The sequence below is a fragment of the Euphorbia lathyris genome, chromosome 8 (genome assembly GCF_963576675.1).
Source record: "Euphorbia lathyris chromosome 8, ddEupLath1.1, whole genome shotgun sequence".
NCBI lineage: Eukaryota > Viridiplantae > Streptophyta > Magnoliopsida > Malpighiales > Euphorbiaceae > Euphorbia > Euphorbia lathyris.
Window position 1 is genome coordinate 36,645,374 of NC_088917.1, and position 17,318 is coordinate 36,662,691.

Sequence of the window (17,318 nt, forward strand, 5' to 3'; positions counted from 1 at the left end):
TTTAATAAGAGCTTTAGGCTCTGATACCACTTGTTGGTCCCTTGTGAGGTATTATTAGTTCCAAAGGGGTGGTGAATGGAACTATTGGTTAATTTTACCCTTTTTCTCATTTTTCTCACTTGGTATGTTTCTGTTTGCAAAGCACAGAGGCAAGATTTAACATCAAAAGCAAGTTCAGATCAATGACAAGTATTATCTACTGAACATGGTTCTGATCTCAAATATTGCGTTATAGTAGCCTGTTGTTTGGACAAAGCTTCTGATGATATTATGGGTTTAGCGTGTTAATAACAATAAAATAAAGGCAATATATATATATATATATATAGAGAGAGAGAGAATAACTACCAGAGCGAAAATAATCAGAAGTAATAAAGGTAGAGTTAGAAAATAGTTACTCACCAGATTTATACTCGTTCGGCCTCTAGCCTACGTCTAGTCATCATAATACCTTCTTCTGAGCTTTAATCCACTAAAGTACTATTTCACGGGTAGAGTGATACGTTTTTTACGTGTACATGCATGTGAAGGCAATTGTACCTTAATCATGTATCAAGTAATAAAGTGAAAGTAGAATATCGTTCCCACGAGAATGGTGATTATAAGTACTAATCTCTTTACTAACTATCATTATTTAAATAATCAAAAGGTAGAGTTTTTTGGGTAACTAGGTTAAACTTAATTAAGAAGTGGAATGCAAACTAGACAAATTAATTGAAAGATTACTTATATTGAAAGAAACTAAGGCTTCTAGTTTCACTTAACCTCTTTGTTTGGTAATAACACTTAACCCCTTTTAAGTTGTTTTATCTTTCTAAGATGACGATTTTTCTTATTAACTAATAGATTCTTGGGATTGGTTCTAAATTTTTGATTAATTACTTCATTTTGGTCCGACTCAAGCAATTAATCTAGAGAAACATTAAGTTTATTAATCTAAACCTTTTAAACCTATTTTACATTGGTCCGGCTAAAGTGATTACATAAGATTCAAGAAAACCGTTCGAGTAATTAGTTCTTTACTTTCAAGTAATTACTTCACTTTGGTCCGGCTCAAGTAATTAATCCAAAGAAGCATTTAGTTTTCTTAGTTCCAAACCTTCAATTTATTACTTCACTTTGGTCCGGCTCAAGTAATAAATCTAAGATTTGTAATAAGATTCATGAAAAACCTTAAAAAGCCAATAAGCCACACTAAATGGTCATTATGTCCAACTTAAGAGTTTCGATTAATCAATTTAATCATGGTCAATATAAATGATTAATTATATTCGAGTTAGGATTTGATCCATCTCCAACAAGCATTAAGAATCACAAGTTAGTTCTTAAAAAGGATAAGCATAGCTTAAATAAGTTAAATATAATTACACATAATTAAGGTTAAGATCCGTTTTAGCCCATGATTAGATTAAAACACACCTTAGAAAGATATATAATGGAGTTCATAGTAATAAAAGAGATTAAAGTTTAGAAGAAACCGTAATGACGATTGTCGAACAAACTTCTTCGGTAACTTGAAACTTACTTTTATTTGATGAACTTGTGCACAAACAACAACTTAAGAACAACAACAACAATTACAACAGGAAATGTTGAAACACCTTTCCACATAATTTTGATTTGACAAAATTGTTTAAGTATAATTAAAAACATATTCTAAACACACTAAGTTTAAATGCTTTGATTTATTCTACTAATGTGTTTGTTCAATGTTGAGTATAAATGTTATAAGACATAAGGATTAAAAGGCCCAAGCCCAATACAAGAGTCAAAGCCCAAGTCAAACGGTTCAAGACAACTCGGCCCGCGTATGTCAAAACGTTGTCGTTATGGACAAAATGCAACTCAGCGGAAGAAGGATCTAGAAGACCTTCAGGGAACAACTTCGGAACGAAGCTGCTGAGTTGATTCGACAAAGCGTACAAGACAGCAGCTGGCTAAGGAAAACTTCCAGACAAAGTGTTTCCACTTTGGGTAAAGTTCAGACGACACAGTATGCTGTCTAGTTGACTTTACCATAAAAGGAGAGACATTCTGCCGAGCTGACCAAAAGCTGACCGAGGACAGAAGATACTCAAATCTGATTGGCCGAGAGCTCTGAGCAAGTCAGGATGACAACGACAGGAAGCCGTTTCCCTCCAACGGTTATTTCGAAATTCGAAATGACCGATGCCTCAAGACGTCTCTATAAATAGTGCCATCAGAAGCTTCATTCAACACAGAACTTGATCAAGCCATTACGCTGACCAAATTTCTACGCAAGTTCTGCAAGCAGAAAAAAGCAAAGCAATCTTACACTAAATTTCATATCTTTTGTGTAAAAGTCTAGAGTGATTATTCAATCATCTAAGGTGTCTTAGCAATCATTGTTTAGGACAAACACTTATCATTTCTAGAGATTAGAAAGGAGAGGCTGAGTACTCGGTTATAGTACTCAGTGAGAGATTAGGATTGAGTAGAGGTATAGAGGAAGGTACTCTTGTTATACTCAGTTGCTAAGATTGTAAAAGGTTTGAGGCTCTACCTTTAAAGAGCTCAGTAGAGGATTCGAAAGCTCGGAACGTGTTCCGGGGACAGGACGTAGGCTTAGAAGCCGAACCTGGATAAATCTGCTGAGTAACGTATTTCTTACCTTAAACTCCTTATATATATTGCTTGCTTAACTAACCAAAAACTGACCAAGTAAAGAGGTCAAGCTGAGTTGTGCGCATCGAACATCTGAGCTCAGGAATAGACTCTAAGTGCTATATCCTGACTCAAATTAAGAAACTGACCTAGTCACCAGTTGACTAAGCCAGTATCTTGCTATTTACTCAGCGTCGCTGTTTAAAACCTTTTCTCCTAAGAAAAGAAGTCTGCCCTAAATTAAGAAAAAGTTTAAATAGTTCATAACCCCCCCTTGGAACTATACTTGTAACGTTATAAGGGACCAACAAGTGGTATCAGAGCTTTAAAAGCTCACTGTAAAAGGTTTAACAACCTTGAGCTGATCCCCACTATGGGCGAAAACAGTACTCGGTTTCTCCCAGGAAACCAAACAACTCAGATATTGCCTGGGGGGCTGTCCATCACTCGGCCTCCCCTATTCTTCGGGTCTAACTATACCTTCTGGAAGAATAAGATGAAAAATTTCATTCAGGCTACAAATATGGGTGCCTGGCTATCTATAGTGCAAGGCCCATTTGTACCTGTCGAAGTTGTGGCTGGCCAAACAGTTGTAAAAGCTGAGGCCAAATGGACAGAGGATGATCTCAAGAAGCTTCAAAATCACGCTTCGGCTATTAATATGCTTCAATGTGCGCTCGATACTGCAGAATATAATAAAATTTCAGGTTGTGAGCCGGCGCAAGAGATCTGGAAGAAACTGGAGGTCACCTACGAAGGAACCAATAAAGTAAAAGAGTCCAAGGTGAACCAGCAGATAAGACTGTACGAGCTGTTCGAGATGAACAATGATGAGGGCATATCTGACATGAATGCAAGGTTTACGAACATCATAAATGAGCTTAAGAGACTTGGGAAGATCTTCACTGAGGATGAACAAGTCAAAAAGATACTCAGGTGTCTTCCTAAAGACTGGCAAGCAAAGAAGACCGCTGTTGAGGAAGCTCAGGACTTAACCACCTACAAATATGACGAACTCATCGGCTCGTTGCTGACCCATGAGATATCAATGAAAAACTTCGAGGTGAAGGAAAAGTCTGAAGACAAGAAGCAGAAATCTCTTGTCATGAAAGCTGACTCCACTGATGGGAGCTCAACAGATGATGAAGAGATGGCTATGTGTTGAAACACCTTTCCACAAGATTTTGATTTGACAAAATCATCCATGATTAAGAGGCAATTAAATTTAGATACTTTGATTTAATTGTACTAATATGTTTGTTGAATCTTGAGTGCGAAAATATATAAGGTAAAAGACAGGACAAAAGTCAGCACAAACAAAGCTAAGTAGCAAAGAACTCAGCATGACAGAATAGAAGCTGAGTGGAGTTAAAGGTCAGAAACAAAACAAAGCTGACTAAAGCTGAAGACCTCGTCAGGAGCGTTTAAACAAAACGGAGCTGACCTTGGTGGAACTCAGCATGAACCATGAACAAACGGAGCTGAGTATTCATCAGGACAGCAGGAAGGATCCGTTCTACTAAAAGACAAAGTCTGCCAATCATCTGCACCAATAATTGGAACCTCGAAGATACCTAAGAAGACTGATTCCGAGAGTCATGGGACGTTGGATTATTGGAAACAGACAACTGTCACAAACAAACAAAACAGACGCTAAAAGACAACCTGACGCCTGAAGTAAAACAGAAGCAGGGAATGGTGTGCAGTCTGAAGATTTCTAGAAAATGTTCCCCAAAAGAGCCGTTTTGGTTGCAACGGTCAAGACATTTCAAACAATCAAGTCCACAGTTTTCCGTCTATAAAAGGACAATCGAAGAACCAAAATATATAGAAGATAGAAGTATAAAAAGAAAAATACAAGAGAGAAAGTTTCAAAAAGCACTCAAATACAAAAAGAATCTTACACCCACGTTTCTATTCTATGTGTAAATGCTAGATTGAGTTGTAATCATCTAAAGTGTTCTTTAGTTCAAAAAGGAACAAGTCTGTGATCAATAGCAATATTGAGAGAGTAAAGCTGAGTGCTAAGTTGTAAGCATTTCAGTAGTAAAGAAATCTAGGTGCTGGGTTGTAGCACTTAGTAGGAGTTGAGTAGACGAATAGAGGAAGGTACTCTTGCATATTCAACTGCCTTGTAATTGGTTTGTGCTCTACCGTTAAAGAGCTCAGTATTGGATTCAAAAAGCCCGGAGGACTCTGGGGACTGGACGTAGGCAGAAAGGCCGAACCAGGATAAGTAATACTGAGTAATCTCTGAACTCTCTCTTATATTGTATGTGTTGTTTGTTAAATTTACTCAGCATATAAATTGCCTAAGCTGACCTTGAGTAAATAAGTGGTGCTGAGTTAGAAGCTGACCTCCAAGAGTGTCAATTCTCAACTCACAAGAAGACAACTTTAGTCAACATCTGATTAAATCTGTCTTCGAACATATCTCACCAAGCTGACCAAAAGCAGAGTTAACAAACTCTCAAAAATTACTTCCAGTCAGGTCAATTAAATCTTGAAAAAGTTATATTAGTTCCTAACCCCCCCTTGGAACTAATTATCAGGGACCAACAAGTGGTATCAGAGCACAAAAGCTCACTACTCAGAGATTTAACAATCTTGAGCTGATCCCTAAAAATGGGTGAGAATAGCACTCGTTTCCTTCCTGGAAACCAAACAACACAGATACTCCCTGAGGGATTATCAATCACTAGACCACCCCTATTCTTTGGATCGAATTATACATTCTGGAAGAATAGGATGAAGAACTTTATTCAAGCCACAAACATGAGTGCATGGCTTGCAATTGTTCAAGGTCCACATGTGCCATACAAAACTATTAACAATGAGAAAATTGTTAAGAGTGAGGCTGAGTGGACAGAGGATGAGCTCAGAAAACTACAAAATAATGCTTCGGCTATAAATATGCTTCACTGTGCGTTAGATGCTGCAGAATACAATAAGATTTTAGGTTGTGAGTCAGCACAGGAGATCTGGAAGAAGCTTGAAGTAACCTATGAAGGCACAAGCAAAGTTAAAGAGTCTAAAGTCAATCAACATATGAGACTCTACGAGTTGTTTGAGATGAAAGAAAATGAAGACATCTCAGAAATGAATGCAAGGTTCACAAGGAAGATGAAAAGGCTGTTCAGGAAAAATGACAAATATTCTAAGAAGCCTTACAGAAAGTTTGATAAGTATAAAGCTGAGTCCAGCGACAGCAAATACAAGAAAGACAACTCAAAGCCCATTACATGCTTTGAATGTCATCAAACTGGCCATATAAAGTCAAGCTGCCCCACGCTGAGGAAAGATAAGAAGAACGGCAAAAAGGCAATGGTGGCTACATGGAGCGACAGTGATGAGTCTTCATCAACAGAAGCTGAGGCCACCGAGTCAGCGAAGATATGCTTCATGGCTGACGAACTTGTTGAGTCGTGCGTCTCTGAGCATACTGACCCCTCTGTTGCATCTGACGATGAGGAGCAATCAAATGAGGTAATACCACTTTCCCACCTCAGAAACGAAATGGGTAATGCCCTGAGTGATCTCTATACACTTGTCAAAAAGTGTAATAAGAAAATTAGAGCACTCAGCAGGCGCTATGACGAGGTTGAAGAGGTCAAGCTGAGTGACCTCGGATACCTTCTTCAGGACAACTCAACTTTGCATGATAACATGAAGATCATACATGAGTCTCGCTCTGAAGTCCAATCAGTTTCAAAGAAACTAAGAAAGGATGTCACAACTATCCAGAACCAATTAAAGGTTCCAAATAAAAGAAACATTCCTCTGAGAACTCAGTACCAAGGTACTCAGCAGGGATGGAATCCCCAGCGGAATGTCCAGTGTGACTTCTGTGGGAAGAAAGGTCACACCACAAAGGTGTGCTGGCATGCTCAGCACTGGGGTGCTGACCAGTCAGTGAGACAACCTAAACAGAAGGTCAACTGTGACTTCTGTGGAAAGAATGGCCATACTGTCCAAGTATGTCGCCATAAAATAAAATATGATACTTTACCTGTTGCACCTAACAAGCAAGGATCCAAAAAGAATTGGGTACCTAAAAGTAACTAGTTACAATGCAGGTAAGCCTGAGATGTGCTGAGAAGTCAAAGATGTGGTATATTGACAGCGCATGCTCGAGGCATATGACTGGTGATGAAACTCAGTTCATCACGTTTGAGCATAAACGAGGAGGAAGTGTAAGTTTTGGAGACAACAAAAAGGGTAAGATAGTAGAGTCAGGAACCATCGGAGATAATCCTACTATTGAGTGAGTCTCCCTAGTCAGCGGACTCAAATATAACTTACTCAGCGTAGCTCAGCTATGTGACAATGGGAGAAAAGTTATATTTGATGCTACTGGATGTAAAATATACGAGGGTAAATCAAATGAGTTAATTTTAACTGCCCCTCGCATAGATAATGTCTTTATGCTAGACTTAGAGAAAAAGTTTTCAAAAACTGTATGCTTAGTATCAAAGAAAGAAAATTCCTGGCTATGGCACAGTAGACTTGGTCATGTAAGTATGGACCTCCAGGCCAAATTAGCAAGAAAGCAATTGGTTGAGGGACTGCCTGAACTTAAATTTGAAAAAAATCAATTATGCCACGCTTGCCAAGCTAGAAAATAAACCAAACAATCTTTTCACAGCAAAAACATTGTCTCAACTAAGCGTCCGTTAGAGTTACTACACTTGGATCTCTTCGGTCCAGTCCAGCCGTTGAGTCTGGGTGGAAGAAGATTTTCCTTGGTCATTATAGATGACTTCTCTCGGTACACTTGGGTCATCTTGCTGAGTAGCAAGGATGAGACCTTTGAGACATTTTCAAATTTGGTAAGAAAAATTGAAAATGATAAAGACCTAAAATTGGCTCACATCCGAAGTGATAATGGTGGAGAATTTAAAAACCAAAAGTTTGTTGAATTCTGTGAAGCCAGCAGCATTGACCACAATTTTTCTGCTCCTAGAACACCTCAACAAAATGGGGTTGTTGAAAGGAAGAACAGAACTCTGGTTGAAATAGCCAGGACAATGCTGGATAAGCATAGGCTTCCAAAGTATTTTTGGGGAGATGCTGTTAACACAGCGTGCTATATTCTTAATAGGGCTCTAGTTAGACCTATATTAAAGAAAACCCCCTATGAACTTTGGAAAGGACGAAAGCCCAGCATTGGATACTTTCGTGCCTTTGGCTGTAAATGTTTTATTTTGAATACCAAAGATAGCATAGCAAAGTTTGACTCAAAAGCTAATGAGGCTATCTTTTTAGGCTACTCAACAAACAGCAAAGCATACAGAGTTTTCAATAAACGAACTCAAGTTTTAGAAGACTCAGTACATGTTGAGTTCGACGAGACTAACCCTGCAGGTAGATACCAGCCACTGACTGAGGATGATCCACACTCAGTAACCGCTGACCAAGAACTAGCTGCTGAGTCATTTACTAAAAGGCTGACCAAGAGTAAGAGTGAACCTAAGATTGTTTTCACTAACCAGTCTACTTCTGCAGAGATTGTTGAAACACAGACAACACAAGACATAAATCTACCTAAAGAGATAAGGATTCCAAGAGGGCACTCAAAGAGTGCAATCCTTGATTCTGCTGGGAATACCCTGATGACGAGGAATCAACTCAGGAGGTACCTCAACAATGTAGCCTTCGTCTCAGTTCAGGAACCTAAGAACTTCGCTGATGCTGAGGAAGATGAATTCTGGATGAGCGCAATGCAAGAGGAACTTGACCAATTCATAAGAAACGATGTATGGGAGCTAGTGCCACATCCAAGGAATCAGAAGACCATTGGAACAAGATGGGTCTTCCGCAACAAACTGGATGAGCAAGGAAATGTAGTCAGGAACAAAGCAAGGCTTGTAGCTCAGGGCTACAGTCAGCAAGAAGGTATTGACTACGGTGAGACCTTTGCCCCAGTGGCAAGGCTAGAAGCTATTAGGATCTTATGTGCATATGCATCTTACATGAACTTTAAATTATTCCAAATGGATGTTAAGAGTGCATTTCTTAATGGAGTTATAAACGATGAAGTTTATGTTAATCAACCTCCAGGGTTTGAGGATCCAAAATTCCCAAACCACGTTTATAAACTCAAAAAGGCTCTGTACGGCCTCAAGCAAGCACCATGTGCTTGGTATGAGAGGCTGACCAGTTTCCTGCTGACTAGAAATTATGTCAGGGGCAAAGCTGATACAACCTTATTCATTAAGAGAAAGGGTAAAGATACCCTGCTGGCTCAAATTTATGTTGATAATATAATATTTGGTGCAGCTAACGAATCAATGTGCAAGGAATTTAGCAAACAAATGCAGACTGAGTTTGAAATGTCGATGATGGGAGAACTCAACTTCTTCCTCGGACTTCAAATAAAACAAGGAAAGAATGGCATCTTCATCAGTCAAGCTAAATATGCCAAGGAGATATTAAAGAAATATGACTTGGAAAATTGCAAGTCAATATCCACTCCTATGGGCACTGACACTGTCCTCTGCGCTGACGAGAATGGTAAGTCAGTAGACAGCAAATTGTATCGAGGTATGATAGGCTCTCTACTTTACTTAACAGCCAGTAGACCGGACATTCAGTTCTCAGTATGCTACTGTGCTAGATATCAATCTAACCCTAAGGAATCTCATTACATAGCTGTAAAAAGAATCCTTAGATACTTGCAAAGCTCAGTGAACACAGGTTTATGGTATCCCAACACTCATGGCTTTACACTCGTTGGATACACTGACGCTGACTATGGTCGAGACAAGCTAGAACGAAAAAGCACCTCTGGAGGATGTCATTTCTTAGGAAGCAGGCGTCAGTAGCCTTGTCTACCACTGAAGTTGAGTACATTGCTGTTGGTCATTGTGTTGCTCAAGTCCTATGGATTAAGCAACAACTTGAAGACTATGGTGTTCAAACAAAGACAATTGAGGTCAAATGCGACAACAAAAGTGCAATTGATCTATCAAAGAATCCAATTCAACATAGCAGAATGAAGCATGTCAGCATAAGGCATCACTTCATTAGAGACCATGTACTCAAAGGTGAGATAAAGCTGACCTACGTCCCAACGGATGAGCAGCTTGCGGATATCTTCACAAAGCCACTGGCTCGTGAACAGTTCAGCATACTGAGAGAAGCCATTGATATGTTTAATCCTCTTCAGTAAATTCCTGTTCTAAAATGTAAATTTATGCTGAGTGAATTACTATGCTGAATGATTTATGCAAATGCATGCTGAGTGATTGTTATGCTGAGTACTTAACACAAAATACACATCAATACTGAGTCAATATGCACATCGAGTAGTAATCTTAAACTGAGAAATCATCCTTTCATATACTACTGACCACTCAGAATCCAAAACGCTTAGTATTCTAAACGCTGAGTGTTAGATCCGTTGCACTTAATGCTTAAGCACGCGAACAGCCACCTAGGATGACGTATGCGCTGAATGTGTCATAAATGCCAGGATCTTTGTCGGTTGACAATCCCAAGGCAAAACTGACACATGGATTCGATAAGATGCACTCTTCACCGCTATAAATAATGGGTAAATCCCCATTCTTTATTTTCTTTACACCTACCGAATTCTAAGGCAAAGCTTTCTCTCTAAAAACTCTCAAAGCTTCCCAAACTTGTTCTGAAACTATGACTAAAGTTTCCGTCAACATCTCCGGTGCCGGTCACCCTAAGACCAGCTCCGATGAACCCTCCAGGCAAACCTCTGTGCCTAAAACTACCAAGGTCACTACGCCGAGTAAAGGAAAAATTGGGCAAGCTACCTCCTCCAAAGAAAAACCGACCAAAACCAGAACCTATACCAAGGTCTTTGGTAACATTAGCGAATGGAAAGTGGACTTCTCACGATGGGTCTCTGAGTCCTTCTTGACTTCCGAGCAACCCTTCTGCGAATGGATATCGCAAAATGGATGGACCGAGCTGTTCTCTATTAGGGATCACACTTATCCTGACCTAGTAAGGGAGTTCTACCACAATCTCCGTGTTGCTGATGACAACCAGGACTATCTGGCAACTGTGGTAAGAGAAAAACCATTTTCATAAACCCTAACTATCTGGTAAACTTGCTGAAGTTGAAAAATGAAGGAGCAAAGCTGAGAAGATCTGGAGATCATGACGGTACTGGGTACGAAGTCACCTTCTGTAAACCTGAAGGCCACTCAGGAGAAGTCTCCAGTTCCTCTATGGGACAGCACCAAAAGATGGCTCACTATCTGCTGACCTACTTCATTTATCCTAAGATCAACTGCACCACCTCAGCAACGAACTTTGAGCAATGCTTCATATGGCATATGCTGACATACAAACCGTTCAACATGTCAGTATTCCTGATTGCTGGGTTCCTACGAAGCACTGGAACTCTAAGGATGGGCTCGCTCATCACCAGGATCCTCATTGATCATCAAATAGACCTAACTGATGAAGTTAAAGCTAGAGGATCTGAAATCACAGCAGCTTCGCTGAGGGTTTTGAAGTTCAATCAGCCTCTGAAGAAAGGAAAAACTGCTGCTGCTGGTGAACAACAAGCTGAGGAAACAGCTGTCCCGAAGAAAGGGAAAAGAACTAAGGCTCCAGCTGCCCGCAAGGGGAAAGCTGTTGAGACCCCTTCAAAGAAGGCTGAGCCTAAGGCAAAGAAGCCTAAGTCAGTTGCTGAACCAGGTCAGAAGAGACCTAAGTCAGCTGAGAAAAGGAGCAGGCAAGATGAGCCTGAAATTGAGGAAAGTCAAGATGCTGATGAGCAACCTCAAAAGAAGCAGAAGTCTTCTTCACTGACTCCAATTGATGCTATCCCTACTGACGTCATTGTTCCTGGTGACTCTCACTACACACAGTGTCTAGGAACTGTAGCTGAGCATCAAGAAGATGAGGTGCATTTGGACGATCAGTTCATTGCACAAGTTGAGGAAGAGCTAGATGGTGACAGTTCAGAAGATGACGAAGAAGAAGAGGCCAGCGGTCAGGATGACGCTGAGGACAATGAGGAAACAACCAGTGAGGTTGAAGCTGAGCAAGCCAATACTGAGTTGGCTGCTGGAGAAGAACAAGAACATGACCAACATAATGTTGATCAAGTACAAGAACAAGCTGACCAGTTTAATGCTGATCAAGAAGCTGATCAAGAAGAAACTTCTCCATCTCACTCAAGAGAGTCTATCCAAGCTGACACTCCTCCTCCTCGCAGAAGAAGATTGGTTAAGGCAGGTCAGACGACAGTCAGTGACATTCCTGTTCAACAACCAACCCTTCCTGACTTTGTTATTCAGAAGCCAACCAAGGACCCCTCTGCACTTAAGCTGAAATTTTTCAGAAAGCAACCATCCTCTACTCCACCGGCTTCTCTAGAAAAGCAAGCCTCTGTTTCTTCACTAAAGGAACATGCCGACTTGAATGCTTCCGCAAATTCTACGAGTCAAGTGGAATCAATTCCCGTCGATGCTGTCAATCCAAGTCTTGTGCTGACTCAGAACATTCCTGCCTCAGTTAACACCGACAGCATCTGGATTACTTCTTCTCCAATCAACACCTCTGCCGATCAATCAGTTCTACCTGAAACACAAGTGCAGATTGGAAACTCACTTCCAGTCACTGACCATGTCATTCCCTTGACTCCTCTTCCAACCGGTCATACTGATGTCACTGGACAACTTAATGAAGGCTCTCAAAGTTACATAAATGCCACTGAGTCTGGCAAAAGAATAACCGACTCAGTGCAAGCATTGATCAAAGACCTTCAACAAACTACTCCTGCTGCTGCTGGGTCTTCCACTATTGAGACAACTCAGCTTTCCCAAGTCACTCAGCTTCTCAACGAAGTTAAGGGATTCAAGGATTTGCTGAATGTCATCATTACCTTTCAAGCACAGCAAGCTAAGCAGGATTCCATTGCAAAGCTGGCTGAGATCCAGCTGACAATAGTTCAACATCTCAACGCTCTTCAAGAACAAGTTCAGACTTTGTCAGCTGCGAACACACGCTATGCTACTTCTGATGAAGTTAAAATGCTCTTTGCTCAGCTTCACATTGAGCAAAACAAAACCAACGAGCAAATGGTCTCCTATTCTCAGTGCTTAGTGGAGAAAATTGGTGAGGCCGTTCGATTGCTGAATCTGAACAAGCAAGAGATGGATACTGACGCTATGAAACAAAATGAAATGTTGTCTATCACCAGACAAACCTTCAACCACATACGTCACAGCAATGTTCAGCATCAATACTATGACACCTACTTACTCAAAACATTCCATCAAGTCATTGCTGGTCTGACCGATGCACTTACATGGATAGGCAAATCTCAAGCCTTCACAGTCAGCATGATCAGCGCTGCTGAGCTTAATATACCCGCTGAGGTCTCAGATAATGGAGTGGCTATTTTTGATGGTGTCAATGAAAGCGCCGATAGACTTAAAGCGCTGTCCACAGAACTGACCAGAGCCGTCTTAACCGACGCCTTTAGGATTCCTCCTCTCGATGCTGACAAAACGGGGGAGAAAGAACAAGCGAGAACACAGCATGAGTCTAGTCAGTCCAAACAGAAGAGAAAGAAATAGATATAGGCTAGCTCAGTATAGGCTAAGTATGTAGTCTCTATGCCTGTCTTGAACTTTTGTTTGTAAACACTGACTATCTATATTAAATATCAATACTTGCATCTTCTGTTCAAACTCTGAGTTATACGATGCTGTGTATTATGTCATTATGTATCTTCAATAAAATCAGCTATGTTTAAAGGCTTATAAAATTTATTGATTGAACCCAATGCTGATAACATGTTTGACATTGACTTGAATGTTTATAAAACATCGTCTTATAAAACTCATTGAACAACAAATTACTCAGCGCTCTCTGAATGCTATAATTTCCGCTTAAACACTGAGTAAGATAGAATATGATCCATGAGCTGACCTATATCTGAAAACTGACCTTAGACTTACTCGATTAAAACCTTTAAATGTTTAGAGTAAAACTAAGTCAGTAGCTCAACCCTTACGGGAGAGTTTGCTAAGTTATATTAGGTCAACTATCATGGGGGAGCTCAACACTGAGTTCCTCGCTGAATAGTTTTGCCAACATCAAAATGGGGGAGTTTGTTGAAACACCTTTCCACATAATTTTGATTTGACAAAATTGTTTAAGTATAATTAAAAACATATTCTAAACACACTAAGTTTAAATGCTTTGATTTATTCTACTAATGTGTTTGTTCAATGTTGAGTTAAATTGCTTATAAGACATAAGGATTAAAAGGCCCAAGCCCAATACAAGAGTCAAAGCCCAAGTCAAACGGTTCAAGACAACTCGGCCTGCGTATGTCAAAACGTTGTCGTTATGGACAAAACGCAACTCAGTGAAAGAAGGATCTAGAAGAACTTCAGGGAATAACTTCGGAACGAAGCTGCTGAGTTGATTCGACAAAGCGTACAAGACAGCAGCTGGCTAAGGAAAACTTCCAGACAAAGTGTTTCCACTTTGGGTAAAGTTCAGACGACACAGTATGCTGTCCAGTTGACTTTACCATAAAAGGAGAGACATTCTGCCGAGCTGACCAAAAGCTGACCGAGGACAGAAGATACTCAAATCTGATTGGCCGAGAGCTCTGAGCAAGTCAGGATGACAACGACAGGAAGCCGTTTCCCTCCAACGGTTATTTCGAAATTCGAAATGACCGATGCCTCAAGACGTCTCTATAAATAGTGCCATCAGAAGCTTCATTCAACATAGAACTTGATCAAGCCATTACGCTGACCAAATTTCTATGCAAGTTCTGCAAGCAAAAAAAAGCAAAGCAATCTTACACTAAATTTCATATCTTTTGTGTAAAAGTCTAGAGTGATTATTCAATCATCTAAGGTGTCTTAGCAATCATTGTTTAGGATAAACACTTATCATTTCTAGAGATTAGAAAGGAGAGGCTGAGTACTCGGTTATAGTACTCAGCTAGAGATTAGGATTGAGTAGAGGTATAGAGGAAGGTACTCTTGTTATACTCAGTTGCTAAGATTGTAAAAGGTTTGAGGCTCTACCTTTAAAGAGCTCAGTAGAGGATTCGAAAGCTCGGAACGTGTTCCGGGGACAGGACGTAGGCTTAGAAGCCGAACCTGGATAAATCTGCTGAGTAACGTATTTCTTACCTTAAACTCCTTATATATATTGCTTGCTTAAATAACCAAAAACTGACCAAGTAAGGAGGTCAAGCTGAGTTGTGCGCATCGAACATCTGAGCTCAGGAATAGACTCTAAGTGCTATATCCTGACTCAAATTAAGAAACTGACCTAGTCACCAGTTGACTAAGCCAGTATCTTGCTATTTACTCAGCGCCGCTGTTTAAAACCTTTTCTCCTAAGAAAAGAAGTCTGCCCTAAATTAAGAAAAAGTTTAAATAGTTCCTAACCCCCCCTTGGAACTATACTTGTAATGTTATAAGGGACCAACAGCAAACACAAATGATTTTTGAAGAGAATAAGCAAAGTAACATTTTAGAGGGAAGAATTAAGTCTAAGCTTGGTGTGTCTTCAAATGGCTCCCAATGTCTCCTTTTATAGTAAAATGGCACATATGCTTTCAAAGATCAAGTTTCCTTATGTCCAAATTCAGATTTAAAGAGGGTGGCGGAAGACTTTGACAATTTAGGAGTTGAAATGTGTGAAGGTGGGAAAGCAATCTTAGGCTTCAACATGTACATCAACTTAGGACAATTTTTTGAGCCTATTACACTTTGAATTTGGAGATGATTATTATTAGACATTTGTTCATCTTCTCGCTTTGAATCGCCTCCATCTGATTTTGTATGACGGAGATACGATAAAAATACGAAAATGTGTCAAATATGCCCTCAATTTGAACAAGGAGACTTTGTAACTTACAGCTCCCATCTCAATGTGATGCATGCTGGTAGTCAATAAAACTCATTTTTACTCTATTTTACTTCCGATTTCTCGCCTTAAGCCCCGACTTTGGTTATTTATGCCGAAACCTTGCGAAAGTGCCTGAAAAACACAAAAAAAATGACTTAGATACATAAATGATGAAAATATAAGAAAACTATCATTAAAACTTATTAAATTGTACAAAATAACTAGTAATTAAGTACAAAAAATGCTATAAATTACAACGATAACATAGAGCACTAACATTTATACATGATAACATCTTAATATTATCCTCGAGGCAAAATAATAAACGTCCAAAATTGAAAGGATTTATTGACACAAAGCACAGTCGCGTGGTAAAAACCACTGATTCAAAGATATGGCATACACCAGATGAAACCCGGATATGCCACGTGGATCAGACATGCCAAAAGGTACCTACGTCCGCCAAGATGCAGATACGCTATTGTTACCACTGAGCCTTTTTTCCAAGAAACTGTTATGACCAGTGGCATTAAACAACTCATTAAAAACCCTAACGGCCAAACTTGAAGAATGTATAATTAATACATTAAAGGGCACTAAATCCAAAACAGTTCGAATACCACAAAGATGGTTACAGAATATAGTATAAATATGCCAATCCTAATAAGTATTAGGCATGCTTACTGATTCCTTACTATTGCACTTTTGAGTTTATTCTTAGAACCATTACTGACTTTGATAATGGAGTGTCCCCCGTCGATCCCAACACCTCACATGGAAGTGCTCCAGCAAGAAATTTTTTTACAAGTTATCAACTGGTGTGGTGAACATGGAGCTCTCAAATTTATAGAGTTTACACCACAAACACAATGACATCGGAGGGACCAAATCCTCCCACCACTGGCATCAATAACACGACTCAGGGAGTATGAGATGCAGTTCTTTTTTTTCTTCTTAAAAAACGCACTCGTAAAAGTTAAAACCAGTCGCAAACCAAAATGTAACTTTTAATGTGCCATTTTATGTAATTCTCCAAAGATTTATTTTAAAAAATACTGACACTAAAGTATGAGATGCAACTCGTTTTTTTCTTCTTAAAAACGCACTCAAAAACCAGTCAACAGTCACAAACCAAAATGTAACTAATTGTAAAAAATTAAACTAATCGTAAAAATTTAGAACAGTTACAAACCAAAATTTAACTTTTAATATGACATTTTATATAATTCTTCCAAGATTTATAAAGCTTTACAATTAAAAGAAAACTCACACCGAATTATGAGATACAGTTCCCTTTTTTCTTCTTAAAAACGCACTCATAAAAGTTAAAAACATTCACAAACCAAAATGTAACTAATTGTAAAAAATTAAACTAATCATAAAAAATTAGAAAGGTTACATTCCCAAGATTTATCAATCTTTGTAAAAACAGATTATGCGAAGTCTGCGAAGAGAAATGTTCATGATTTTCACCTTCGCAGACTTCACATAATCTGTTTTCACAAAGTAAAATCGTCAAATTTCTCCTCACAGACTTCGCGAAATTCTATTTTCACGAAGTAAAAGCATCCTCTTTCTTGCACATTTATCTTCGCAGACTTCGCGAAATCATCTTTTTTCTTCCTAACACGATTAAATTTTTCTGAATGTGGTTGAATAATAAACATCCCTTTCAGGAAGACGGGATACTGGAATATAGAGAAGTTGAGATGGAACTTGTGAAATATCCATCCCAAAAGGTCTAAACTTGCATTTCTCATCCTTAAATTAGGAGAAATGGTGCATCAAGATTAGTCATATTGACTTTAAAATGATGT